A 14,150-nucleotide genomic window follows, 5' to 3' on the forward strand; every position below is an offset into this window, starting at 1 on the left:
ATCTACGAACGTTTTGTTCACGAGACTCATAGTGATATTGTTATATTATATGACCTAGGAGGATCATATCGCGGTTATGATCCTCCTAGATGATTTTGCCTAAGTCAACCGGCAAATAAAATTTCTGTTTTTAACATTTTTTCTAAAAATTCCAATATTCCATATTTACATTATGCATATGCAAGCATCCAAGGATGTTAAAAAAATCCATCGATTTTCCCTCAATTAGAAGAAGTACCCAATAGTGTGAACATGGTAAGCTAAATTTTGTACTTTTTTTAAGGTAGCTAGACCAGTTTTTAAGCACTTCTTACAACAGCTGAGCTCCCCCTACAATGGATATACCATTATACATTATCGAACGTAGGCGGGCATATTTTTAACGTAAGTGTTGGTGGGGATTTTTATTATTTATTTTTAAAAACCTTGCATAATATATATACTAAGACTAGTACCAATTTTCAATTATATGTAAATTATTGTTAACTGAAATATCTATTTAGACCGGATTACAAGTAATTTGAATAATGTTTTACAAAATGTCTAAGGTAAACAGATCAAGCGTTTCTTTTTAATTTAAATGGTTTCGACAGGCTGATTAATAAAGAATGTAAGCTTGGCAAGAAAATATTAATAGTAGGAAAATATAATTTTTTATAACGTGTATTTTTTACGTCATAAATACCAAATAAGAATAATAATAATTATAAATTTGGTTTGAGTCGTAATTTTATTGTGAAAAAGATTGAATTTTTTTTACGACTAATGATTAAAATTTGGGAAATTCCAAATGAAAAGGTAATTTTATTGTTACAGCCGGCTATCCCACCACCCGTTTCGCAGCGAACGATTTTAATGGTTACTCGTAATTTGGAATCGGTAATATCTTCTAAAGTACAAGGTATTTATAAAAAGTTTTTATGTTACGTACTATTAAATTGCTTGATGTCAGATCAAGAATATCTATACATCTGTGGATCAATTCGACTAATTTATAACGATTAAGATACTTACACGATGCTATTACGATCGATTTCAACTATTCTTCACAAAAATAAACCACAGATTAATTGTAACTGATATCGAATTGTACTAATTTGTAAAGGTTACAGTAGGTTCCCGATTCTATTCTGTCCCAATTTGATCGAAACGCAACTGGATCGTGTTGTTAGTAGAACAGGAAAACGGCTAAAAGGTAACGATTACGTTTGGATTCGAAGGCGTTAAAGTGACAATTTGTTAGTAGATTGGCCCTCAGGTTAGTTCGCTACTCACAAACTATAATTGTCATACTTTAACAATTAATTTAATTTGTAAACACGGGTGATCATTTGGTCTTATCGAAAGTATTCTTAAAATACTATTTATTTTTTACTTTATTTATAGTATTAAATTAAATTAATTTATTTATTTATTTGTTTATTCATAGGCACGCAAACAGAATATTATCAGAACACACATTAAAATTACTACAATAATTCACATGTGAACATGGCATGCTCGTAACAATTATATTAATACAGTCTGGTGCTCTTTTATATAATATAATAAAAAAATTGATAAATAACAGTAAATATATAAATTAAAATAAATTGAAATAATGTAACATTAATATTTAAATTATCAAAATAACATTGAATGTTTATAACTATTAAACTAATAACAATACATTCTTCCATTTGAATTATTAGACTAAGATAATAAATTCAAATAATACAATTATCTAAAAAAGAAAAAAAAAAATCTAAATTCCGAAATATCAGTCAGTAAGTACTTACATTCAATCTTTGGATCGCAGATATAATATACCTTACAATGTTTTTAAATTTTGGGAAATTGGAATTGAATACGTGTAGTACGTTACTGTGTTTTAAAAGTACCTAAATCATTGTAAATACGACAAAATCTAACAATTGGATTAAAATATGATGTATTATTACTGTGAACACAGTACGAAACTATTCAAGTGTGCACGACGAGATCTAAATTTTATGTTAAAATTAATATATGATACAAGGCAAAATAATCTAATTTTCGTCCGTTGCTGTAACAAGTAAAGTGTTGCAAGTTGAAAGGATATTATTTAAGATCAAGATAGCGGTTGTTGTTATTGGGTGAGCCGTTGAATTAGTGCAGACTAAAGGTTGTGATGGTGTTAAAAAAGTAGTGTCTGGAGACTTGAGCAAGCTTAGCGAAGGAGTATTAAAGTCGCCAATTAATATACTATCGTTAGTACTATTTAGTATTAGACAATTGTTATAAAAACCTTCAATTCAAGTTATCGGCATCGTCAAGTGGAAGATAACAGATACATAAATTCAACACCTTTTTGTATTTTGGAAATATAATGTTAACCCAGGGGTCCTCGACGTGGGGTACATGCCTCGTTGGCTAGGAGGGAGTGGGAGGGCTCGCTACTCGAGCCTCCAAGGTGTTTTGCACCGGCGGTCGGCGGCGGAGCCAACCATCTTATCCGCCGCAGGGCGTCAGCTTCGTTGACGCCCAGCCTCCAGTCGCGGACTCGGTGAAGTTCATCGCATTCCGACATGGAGGATGAGGAAGAATGCGCGCACAAGGCGCGTGTTCCATGTTTTCAGCCGCCTTGCGGCGGCTGCCGCTGGTGGGGCCGCGGTTGCATGCCATTGGCGATCCCGTTGCCTCACCACTCAGCGGCATGGTGGAAACCCGAGGATGGTTTTAGTGGGAAGGACATGGCATTAGGTACTGGCACAGGGCATTAGGCCTCGGTTGAGTCCCACATACCCTTCCCGGTCTCCCGACAGGGCAGCATGCGTAAATGCATTTCCACCTCGTAAAACAAAAAAAGGGGGCCCCGACTTCAATTTCCCACGATAATTGAAGGATGATACTTATATACTTTTTAACCGCCACAAGTACAACACCTCCCTCACATTTACTTTTGTTCGAATCACATCTTCTCAATACATTATGTCGACATCAAAAAGTTCTATATCGTATACACTATCGTTTTAATTTGTCTCAGTTAAGCATATGACGTCATAATCATTGTTAAGTAAATTTAGATAAAATTCACTCAATTTAGATCTAATTCAATGAAGTTTATACACTAGAATTAGGGCATTCATTGGGTCAGCTATTTATTAAACATCCCATTCGGACTTTTTTATACCTCATTAATTTAATTAATGGTCATGATGATTCAAGGTCATAGTCTTTTTCCGTTCAAATGGAATAGACTAATGTAAGTGAAATTACATCGTTATGCATAGGGAATATACTATAATACTCACAAAATAGTACGCTACCAGTTCTAAATGCAAAAAAAAGTATACAATTTTTTCTTAAAATAAGAACATGAAAAATTAAATTATTTACCATTTCGTGGCGTGATTCTATTAAAATATTTTCTCGTAAATATTTAAAGCGTAAATATAATTCACATGGGTACGCTGCCAGTTAGTTGAAAACTGGATTTTGCGTACCACATCTAAGACTATCTAAGCAGCTCTGTTTGCTATTTAGTTAGTTAGTTGTTTTTTATTTTATTAACCGTTTATCATTTTTTATACCCGCCTTAAGCTGGTTTAGATATGTATGTATTATTTGCTTAGTTTACTCATCTGTGGACGGGTGATGATACGCGGTCTCGGTACTTTTACATCCTTACATATGAAATTGGCGTTTTATACGGAAGAAATATAAAGTTAATTTTTTTTTGTAAAATATATTTCATTAATCAAAGTATGCACCATTGTTATTTATGTACTTTTGCCATCTCATAGGTAATGCATTGATCCCTTTACTAAAAAAACCATGGGATCGAGAAAAATAAACTCTTAGAAGGCAGTTTGTACTGCCGCATCGGAGTTGATTTTTTTTTTCTTGTAAGAAGTTGTCCAAACTTTGGTCTCCGGCCGTCCAGCATTCTTCGAGCTGTTTCTGCAGCACCGGTGCCATGGTAGAACTCGTACTCATAAATATACCGATATTTCATGTTTTCCATTGGGCGGTAATAAGCGAGGCCAAAGAAAAAAATAACGAGGAAAAAAGAAATGAATGACTGTTTTCAAAACTCAAATGTACCAGATAAATGAATTTATAAATTTGAATTTGTAATTTTTAACCAAAGAATAAGAAGAATAAGAAATATTTCAGATTAAAATGTTCGACTAAACGCTAATTTCATATCTAAGGACCTAATATTTTTATACTATACGCGATACGGCCCAGTCCATTTCGAGTCGAGTACTGTCCAGTCATTAAAGGAGATGCGGATTAATCACGATTTTTGTCTAAATTAAATCGGAATTTAGAAAATACATTGAAATTGTCTAGTTTTCGATCTCCTGTTTTAACGTTGTGAATCAGATTAAAACAGGCAGTTGAAACTGCTGAATTCTAGTACAATTCAATGACTTCATGTTTTATTAAGCTGATATAACTTTGGAGATCATATCATGATCCTGATATGATACGGACTAAATTGGAAGGCGTTCACAGTGAGATACGAAGTTTGATACGGTCCGACGAACATTACGGTGATATGGATACGGCGATCGGATCGGACAAATGATACATATCTGTATTCCGCTTTGGATATCGACTGTAACACTTCGAATTAATTAATTTTAAATAGATTTTGTTCAATTGCACACCATACGTACACATAAACCTGCATGAATTATAAATATGTATATGAATTTGTACTAAGATAAACCATTTCCTACCACTATTATGTATGTGTGTGTGTATGGTACCGAGTTAGTTAATGTCCTAAAACTTGTGGGTCAAAAAGATTCACATGATGGAAAAAGTTGGAGCAAAATCAAAGGTTTCATCAAACCATTTAGCGGTTTTTAAGCTTGTCGTTTGGTTTACACACAGATTACAGACACTTCTGTTAAAAGCACACATCTCTATTGTCGCTATAGTAACCTATATAACCTGATGCGGATTTTTTTGCATTCACATCTGCAGATGTATATGCGGAAGCGGATTTAGATTTTTTTTTACAAATTGATATAGGGGCAGAAATAAAGTAATAATCATAGAATAGTTTTTCATTTTCCGCTATTTGCTCACTCTCATCTTCACTTGACGAATCCAACATCATAGCAAGATCGTTCTTTAAGCAGGATTTTCTGACCAAACTGGACGGTCCTGGTTTTGGTTGTTCCGAATCATTTTCTGAGGAAACTGTCATCAATCATCAAACTCAGAATTTCTACCAATCATCAAAATTTGCTCTTAAATTTTTTCTCAGTCACTGATGTTAAAAATTTATGCTTATAGCGAGGGTCTAAGTAGGTGGCGATGACATAAAAAATATTCTCTGATAAGTTAGAAAATGTTGTTGTAAGTTCAGTTTTTAGAGTCCTGACGGCCGGTCGAATTGGTTTTAAATCTTCCGATCTTGCTAAATAGTCTTAAATTTTTTTATCAAGCATTTGGATTATTGGAATTACAGAAGAAATAAGAGTATGAGAGGTACTTAGTTCTCGTGTGGCTTTTTCGAAAGGTATCAATAGCTCTATACAACTTTCAATGATTTTCCACTCTTCAGGTAAAATAGGGTTAATCTAACTAAAATTGATATAAAGACTTATCAATCAGAAGGTGAAAGACCTTTAAAAATCGCTCAAACATGTAAAGTGTGCTGTTCCATCGTGTTATACAATCTTGAAATACTTTGAGATATTGTTGATTTATTCTATCTTTAATTGCTTGCAGTTATTTCTGAGCTATAGTAGAATGATTGAAGTGAGTGATTTCTCGTGCCGATCGCCGGCCCCACGCAATTTCTTTCTTGTAGCAAATTGTGCGACATCTGCATCCGCATGCAACTCCGCATCAATTATTGCGGATGCGTAAGTGGTTGCGGATTTCTAAATTGATGCGGAAGTTCATTTGCGGATGCAGATACGAACATTCGCAACATCCCTGGTTTGAGTCATGAAACAACAAATAATTTCGGAAAAGTTTGACCATATAGTAAACTATTCTGACAATGGGTTTGATTAAGCTGTTTATAGGCTATGTTTATAAACTGAGGCATGAGTGGAAAAATTGTCATGGAAAAGCAAAACTAGGACGCCGCCGAAAAACAAAACAACGAAACTTCTAGAAGGCTTATCTCTACGAGCTCTTTCAACAAAGAAAAAGTTGTTGAGGACACTTTAGAAAAACTGACGAGCCTACACCGTATTTTGTATTCGGTATCTTAATCCATTAAATTTATATATTCTTTTAGATATTTAAAATTGTTTTATTTTTACGTTAATTATTCGGTTAAATAAAATTTCGTGCAGAACCTTAACATCTCGAGTTTGATATCAATAGTATGCTCATTACAGACAGTTAAAAGAATTTATTCGTACATATTTCATCGCATTTATCTATATTCAACATAAATAGTCATTTAAAATAAATGTTCAAACATATTTTTTTTTCATGGAAACCATACCCTCTCTGCAATTAGCCAATGCTCTTAGAATAAATACGAACACGTATTTACGAATAGATCAGGGTAATTAGGAACGACCTTTTTATTTTTATAAAAAAATTAAAACAAAGATTAGTGTATCGTTTCGCTTGTACATACTATGAACATCATACAATAATCCATGAGGACGACGTAGAGATAAATCTTTTTCATAATTATGATGATTTAAAAGATTTTTCCCTACGTATACGTTGAGAATCCTTAATGATTTAAAATTTCATGACTCACTAATCTTGACATTTCTATTGCTTTTTTCTTTATTATGTATCTTTGTTTAATTTTTATTTTAAAAGTTTCCAGTTTTATATCTGCTTTTAATTTTTGATTAAATGTAAGTATATTTTTTGTTGTACAAAAAATATACTTACATTTCGTAAAAAAATTGATTTTATATTTTAATTTAAATTGTATAACTTATATTTTTAAATTAAATGAGTGTTTACATTCCATTAATGAAAATAAAGAAGAAATATACGTCAGTCCTGCGAAAACTAAATTTGTGGATGTGGATATAAGCATCATTTTATCTTCAAAATTTTTCGGTTTAAACATAACAACAATATCAGCTTCAGTGATTCATTTAATCAGCTTCAAATATTCTGTGAACAACAAAACATGTATTACATTTTTACTTACATTTGAAACTAATGTCTTTATACAAAAACAAGAATTAAAGACTTACCATTCGATAAGGCCGATGGGACCATAAAAACAAAATTTCAGAATTTCAGTATTCAAACTCAAATTCCTTTATTCAATATATAAGCATTACACTTACTTATTGATAGTCAAATGAAACACAACCACCGGTTCGGAAAAGAAAATACCCTGACCTGAGAAGAACCGGCGAAAGAAACTCAGCGGCTCCATAATTTATTTTTTGGTCAATTTTATTATTTACACAATTGAATATAAATAGAAATAGCCACGAGTCGATCGTTCCATTCCCAAGGTGTGGTATCAATCATAAATTCACAATTATTCACAATTATAAAAACAGAGACAATAGACAATAATTAACAAAGACAATTATTGATTTAACTCATCAATATTTACATCATTGAATCGAATTTAAAAATAACAGGTGTAAACCGATGGCAAAAAATACAAAAAATTTAAGTCGACAAAGGTACTCGAAAGTTAAATCTTTGAACACCTATTGATTGTAACTAGTACTAATAAAAAAACAAATTCCTATCTCAAAAATGTAAAAAAATGCGACTGAACTGATTAATTTACAGTCAGTGTCACTCGGGTAACACACATATGATGTAAGGATTCCTAACGATACCCCATCATATTATATGCATATACATCTATATTTCGTCAGGCATTTATCAGTTATGGTGGAATTAAAAAGCGTCAATAGAGCAATTGTCGTCCTCACTCCTAACACAAGTTTTAAGTTTAAATGGTGGGCTAAATAGGAATATTAGTAATTCCTAATAGTGGTACACTACAACTATTTAAAAGAAAATAAGAATCTTACACACATGTATATGACACCTGAATATATTATACTCCTTTTTTGGGTAAGACTAAAAAATACAAATTAAATGAGTTAAGTACATTTAATTCGGAGAAAAAATGTATATTATTTTATTAATGAAATTTAAGACAACTTTAATTTATTACATTACACGCTGTGATTTATTATACTAAATTCATTTTCATTTAAAGAAGTATATTACAGGTAATATAGTTGTGTTTATGATCTGAATGTAATCTGACAACAAAAAACCAACAATACCATTATGAAATTTTCAAAATAGAATCTAATTCCATAAATAATTCCACTTAAACAGTACTGCAGTGAGTTTTATTTGTTAACGATTTAAACCAGTGGCAAAGGTGCCAGTTTTAGTGGCTTCATTAATTCATGCTGCATATTAAATAGAACGAATTCCAATGCATTAATTAATATTCTGGTTATGAATTTCAATAGTATTTTGGTTTGAAGGTCGAACATTTTCGATAACTTGAATATTTGGTGTTATTGTGTGTTTGATTCTGGAATAGGATGCTGGAATATTGGAATTTACAGATCTTTAGGTAATGATGAATTTGCAATGCATGCATAGCAGCTTAATTAGTCGATTATTCTTTGGCGGTTTTCATCTTCGATCTATTAATTACATAATGTTAAATAGTTTATGAATTTCCACGTTTGTTGTATTCATTATCGTGTATGTTGACGATGAAACCAAAAATTTAGATTTGTTGTTCCTGGCAATAAAACAATCATCATTTTCATCATCATTTCAGCCGTTAGATGTCCACTGCTGAACATAGGCCTCTCTCAATGACTTCTACCTTGACCGGTGAGTATCGGCCTACATCCAGCGATACCCCGTGGACTTGACCAGATCGTCTGTCCATCTCGCGGGGGGACGCCCTACGCTTGCTGGTACGTGGTCTCCACTCGAAAACTTTTTTGCTCCATTGGCCATCAGTCCTTCGAGCAATGTGCCCTGCCCATTGCCACTTCAGCTCGTTACCTTTGTTCGTCTACGGATCTCCTCGTTTCTGATTCGATCACGTAGAGAAACGCCGAGCATAGCCCGCTCCATAGCTCGCTGAGTGACTCTGTGACACTTAGGTATTTTGGACGTGAAGACGCTGCGTAACTTCCCGAACGCTGCCCAGCCGAGTTAGATTCGCCGAGTGACCTCTTTCTCGATGTTGGATCTTCCTAGTTGGACCGTTTGTCCTAGATAAACGTATTCGTCTACCACTTCGAGAATCGAGTTCCCCAATAATATTGAGGTGGGCGCTATATGGGAATTGGCCATGACTTTAGTTTTGTCCATGTTTATTTTGAGGCCCACCTGTTGGGAAACGCGATTGAGGTCTTGGAGCATTTTGCTGAGGTCTTCCAACGATTCTACCATGACTACGATATCGTCGGCAAACCGAAGGTGAGTGATGTATTCGCCATTGATATTGATGCCAAGCTCTTCCAATTCCAGGAGTTTGAAGGCATCTTCCATCGCATTGGTGAGGAGCTTCGGAGATATTACATCTCGTTGTCTCACGCCCCTCCGCAATGGAATTGCCTCCGTGTTTTGATTCTGTACTCGAACTGACATGGTGGCGTTTCTATACTCACACTTCAACACTTCGATATACCGATAGTCAATGTGGCATCGTTGTAGAGCCTGCAGCACTGCCCGCGTCTCGATCGAATCAAATGCCTTCTCATAGTCTACAAACGCTAAGCATAGTGGCAAATTGTACTCTTCGGTCTTCTGTACAATCTACAGCGTGAAAATGTGGTCTATGGTACTGTACCCTTTTCGGAAACCGGCTTGTTCAGGAGGCTGGAAGTCATCGAAACTGCGCGCGAGACGATTCGTAATAACCCTCGAAAATAGCTTGTAAACATGGCTCAGGAGCGAGATAGGTCTATAGTTCTTAAGGAGAGCCTTATCGCCTTACTTGAAGAACAGCACCACCACGCTTCTGTTCCATGCCTCTGGCATGCCTCTACCCTCGAACAGGACGGTATTAAAGAGCTTCTGAAGGACTTTAAGTACCGGTGTTCCACACGCTTTCAGAAGCTCCGATGTAATTCCGTCCTCGCCCGGCGCCTTGTTGTTTTTGAGTTGTTTAAGGGCCATCCTAATCTCGCACAGGCTGATGTCTGGGATATCTTCGGTATAGTGTCGGGTGAGTTTCGGTCTAGTGTCTTCGACTGAACTTTTAATAGGTTTGGCGACCGAGGTATACAGCTGTCCATAGAACCTTTCGATCTCCCTCAATAACTCTGGCTTCGTGGACGCTACACTGCCATCCCCTCTCTTGAGTTTTGTCCACTGGCTCTCCCCAATAGACAGGTCCCTGGCGAAAACTTTGGAGCCTTTGTTCCGCTCAATCGTCTCTTTAATATGATTGGTATTAAAGATTCGAAGATCGCGCCTTCGATACTAATAAAACAATGCAGATACTTAAAAATAATGCTTGGTAATAAATAAGTACTAATACAGAACTTTTAAGGAAACACTAAAAAAAACATTAAAAAAAAAACATGATTGAATATGTTTTTTAGATAATTCTTATCGCAATATTAATAAAAAGTCGAATAAAACCTTGATTCTTAACAAGTTAAATATTCATTATGAAAAGCTTTGAGCGTAATGGAATTACTTTATAAAACATTTTTTTTTTACATGTTAGTTGTTCTGACAACTAGTTATCACTGTCTACTGTATCAGCTTGCATCATGCAGCATGCTTCAATTTATTTAACAACCAAATGTAGGTATCTGATTAATTAAACAATCAAAAATGTTTTCATAATTTTCAGCTATCTCATCGCAGTATGGAAAGTTATAAAAAAAATAATATTTATTTGATCTTATACAATAACAATAACACTCGTATCGTATAAATTCGTGTAGTTTCAATAATGTTATGCGCTTAAATAAATGTTTTATGGAGTTGAGGTGAATAACAAAATAACTTTATGTATTTCAATTGTAAACTATAAAAGGCAGCAAACGTTTTATGAGTTGACAGTTGATGTTCGGAATTCACAAAGTTTTTGAGACGATATCTGAACTGGTGAAAAACATTTTATTTACACTGAAACTGCGTCAATTTTATTGTTCGGTGTGCTGTTAACAGATTATATAAGGTTTATGATTTCGACAATCCTTTCATATGAGAAAAACCAACAAAAGTGTCATAATTGTGGATCATAATGAGTTTTAAAGTAGTATGAATTAAGCCCCATTAATTATTGCTTATTAATTAAGAGCTTGAATAAAAAATTAAGAATGTTTCTTTTTACTTACATAAACATTATTAGGTTTAATTTTTACAGATTTAATATGAATATTTCAGTGCTGAAATATTCATATTTCGTATTGACGAACGATAAAAAAACTTTCTGTCAATGAGAAAGATTTCAAGCTTATCTTACCATGCTGGTACGTTGCAGGTAAGTTTATTCCAATGCATGTAGGTATCTCCGCAATGTTTTCTACTACTGTTGACTACGTAAGGAATGGGTCATATTTTTTACAGTGGGTGTACAAGTTAAAGGGGGTGTAAGCATTTCTAATGTTCTAATTCTGGGCTGCTACAAATTATATGATCGAACCCAGGGTTACATTTTCAGATGACCATAATTTCCAGTAACTGTCTAGTATAAAATATTTTGAAGCATAATTTACAAAGTGTTTATTTCAAAGTTTTAAGAAATCATGTTTAGCAATAATTTTATTCACAACTTTTTGGCTTTTGTCGTTCGTTAATTTTTAATTACCGAGCCTTCTTTACGAAATACATTGAACAGTAAAAAAGAGCCGTTCCACGATTAAAAAGTATTTCTTTCAAAATATGAATCCTAGTCGTTTCATTAAAGAATAAAAACCTTGGAGACAAGTTCACTCAGAGCTTTTAATTCGAATTTGAATACAAAATGACGCTTGTCTTTAATCAAACTGGCGTGGCTTTGTAGTTTGGCTCAGAAAGAATGGAGAAAAATAATTTCCAAATGCATATTTTTACATGACTTTTAAATTTCGTCTGATTGTTTTTTGTATTATTTTAAGCATGTTCATTACTAACTGGTATTTTATCATTTTATATAAGTTATATAGTTATATTGTAACTAAGATATACATAGAAGTAATTGCATTATCTATTTCGAGATATGTTAAAAATACACTTAATTATTTATAAGAATTGATAAAATAAAGAAAACGTCTGCAAATGATTAAAAATGACGTGACGAGAGAAGTTACGTTTGATATTCCCCATTAATGGAATTAACTTTAAGCAAATGTAAATATATCAAATTAAGGGTTTTCTAGGGATCTATCATAATTATTCAGTGATTTATTGATTATTTAGAATAATTACTATATAGTTAATAAGAAAAAATTGATAGAATAGTTTAGAGATAGTCTAGTGGTTAGGTTACATGATACTTAACCAGAGATTGCGGATCCAAACAAGAACAAGGTAACTGATTTTTCAAAGTCAAAGTCAAAGTCAAAATCTTTATTCAATATAGACGTGTTTACACTTGCTTATTGATAGTCAAAAATCTACCACCGGTTCGGAATTTAACACCTCGGACCTGAGAAGAACCGGCGAAAGAAACTCAGCGGGATATTTTTTTTTTTCCATTTTGTATGTACAATAATAATTATATTTTAGTTATTTGAAACAACCTGGAGGCGATCATTTCATTCCCAAGGTGTGCAGTCAACTAAAAAGTCATTAGTGTTGTAATATCCTTTAGCACACAAACACTCTAACGATTCTTTTGAATTTTATAATTGAATAATTTTGAACGTTTTCTGGGATCCTGTTGTAAAAACGTATACATTGCTCTAAAAAAGAGTTACTAATCCTGTGTAACTGGTACTTGGAGTAACAAGTTTATTCTTGTTCCTAGTGTTAATAGAATGTACGTTACAATTTCTGGGAAAATCATTTATGATTTTGCGTACATACATAACATTATCAAAAACAATTTTAGAAGCGACAGTCATTATATTAATTTCTTTAAATTTACCTCTTAACGAATCTTTTATAAATTGCACGAATAGCCCTCTTCTGCAGTACAAAAATGATATTAATGCCAGCTGCATTACCCCAGAGTAGGATGCCATACGACATTATACTGTGGAAATAACTGAAATACACAAGGCGAGCCGTATCTACATCAGTCAAAAGTCTAATTTTTTTTTCCGCATAGGCTGCAGAGCTGACTCTATTCGCCAATTTATTTATATGGAGGCGCCATTGGAGCTTAGAGTCTATTGTCATACCAAGGAACTCTGTTGATTCTAAAACATCTAATGCTTCCCCGTTTAAAAGTACACTCGTTTTGACACATCTTACATTGGGAGTAGTGAATTTAATACATTTTGTCTTTTTACTATTTAACATTAAATTATTAACACTAAATCAATTTACTATTTCAGAGAGAGCATTGTTCACATCGTCATATATTGAAAGACGTCTTTTTATTTTAAAAATTAAAGAAGTATTATCAGCAAACAATACCATCTCGAGTTTATCACCTAGGAGATGTGGCAGGTCATTTATATAAACAAAGAAGAGAAATGGTCCAATTGATCCTTGAGGTAACCCCACGGTAACTGGAGACCCGGGAGATCTCTTTCTATTTACAACCCTCTGAATCCGATTGCTCAGATACAAAATCAGAAGACTGAGTGCAGTGTCCCTAATTCCATAATGACGTAGCTTCCTGGCCAAAGTTTCGTGTTGCACACAATCAAAGGCCTTAGATAAATCTCAAAATATCCCTAAGGCATCCTGTGACTCCTCCCACGCCTTGTAAATATTTTTAACGAGCTCAACACCAGTGTCAGTTGTCGAGCGACCCCTTGTAAATCCAAATTGTTTCTTGTGTAGCAACTTGTTATTGTTAAAATGTACTAGCATTTGATTTAGTAATAACTTTTCAAAGATCTTGCTAAGAGTTGGTAGTACAGAGATGGGCCTATAGTTGTTGGGGTCTGATGTACTACCTGACTTAAATATTGGTAATACTGTACTATTTTCATGAGGTCAGGAAACACGCCACTAAGGACACAATTATTATATATAGTGACAAGGTAGGGTGCGATTACATCAATTATTGAATTATACTTAATTAATGTGTATAAATAATTGGTATCGTTTTC

The sequence above is a fragment of the Vanessa tameamea genome, chromosome 10 (assembly GCF_037043105.1).
Source record: "Vanessa tameamea isolate UH-Manoa-2023 chromosome 10, ilVanTame1 primary haplotype, whole genome shotgun sequence".
Classification (NCBI taxonomy): Eukaryota; Metazoa; Arthropoda; class Insecta; order Lepidoptera; family Nymphalidae; genus Vanessa; species Vanessa tameamea.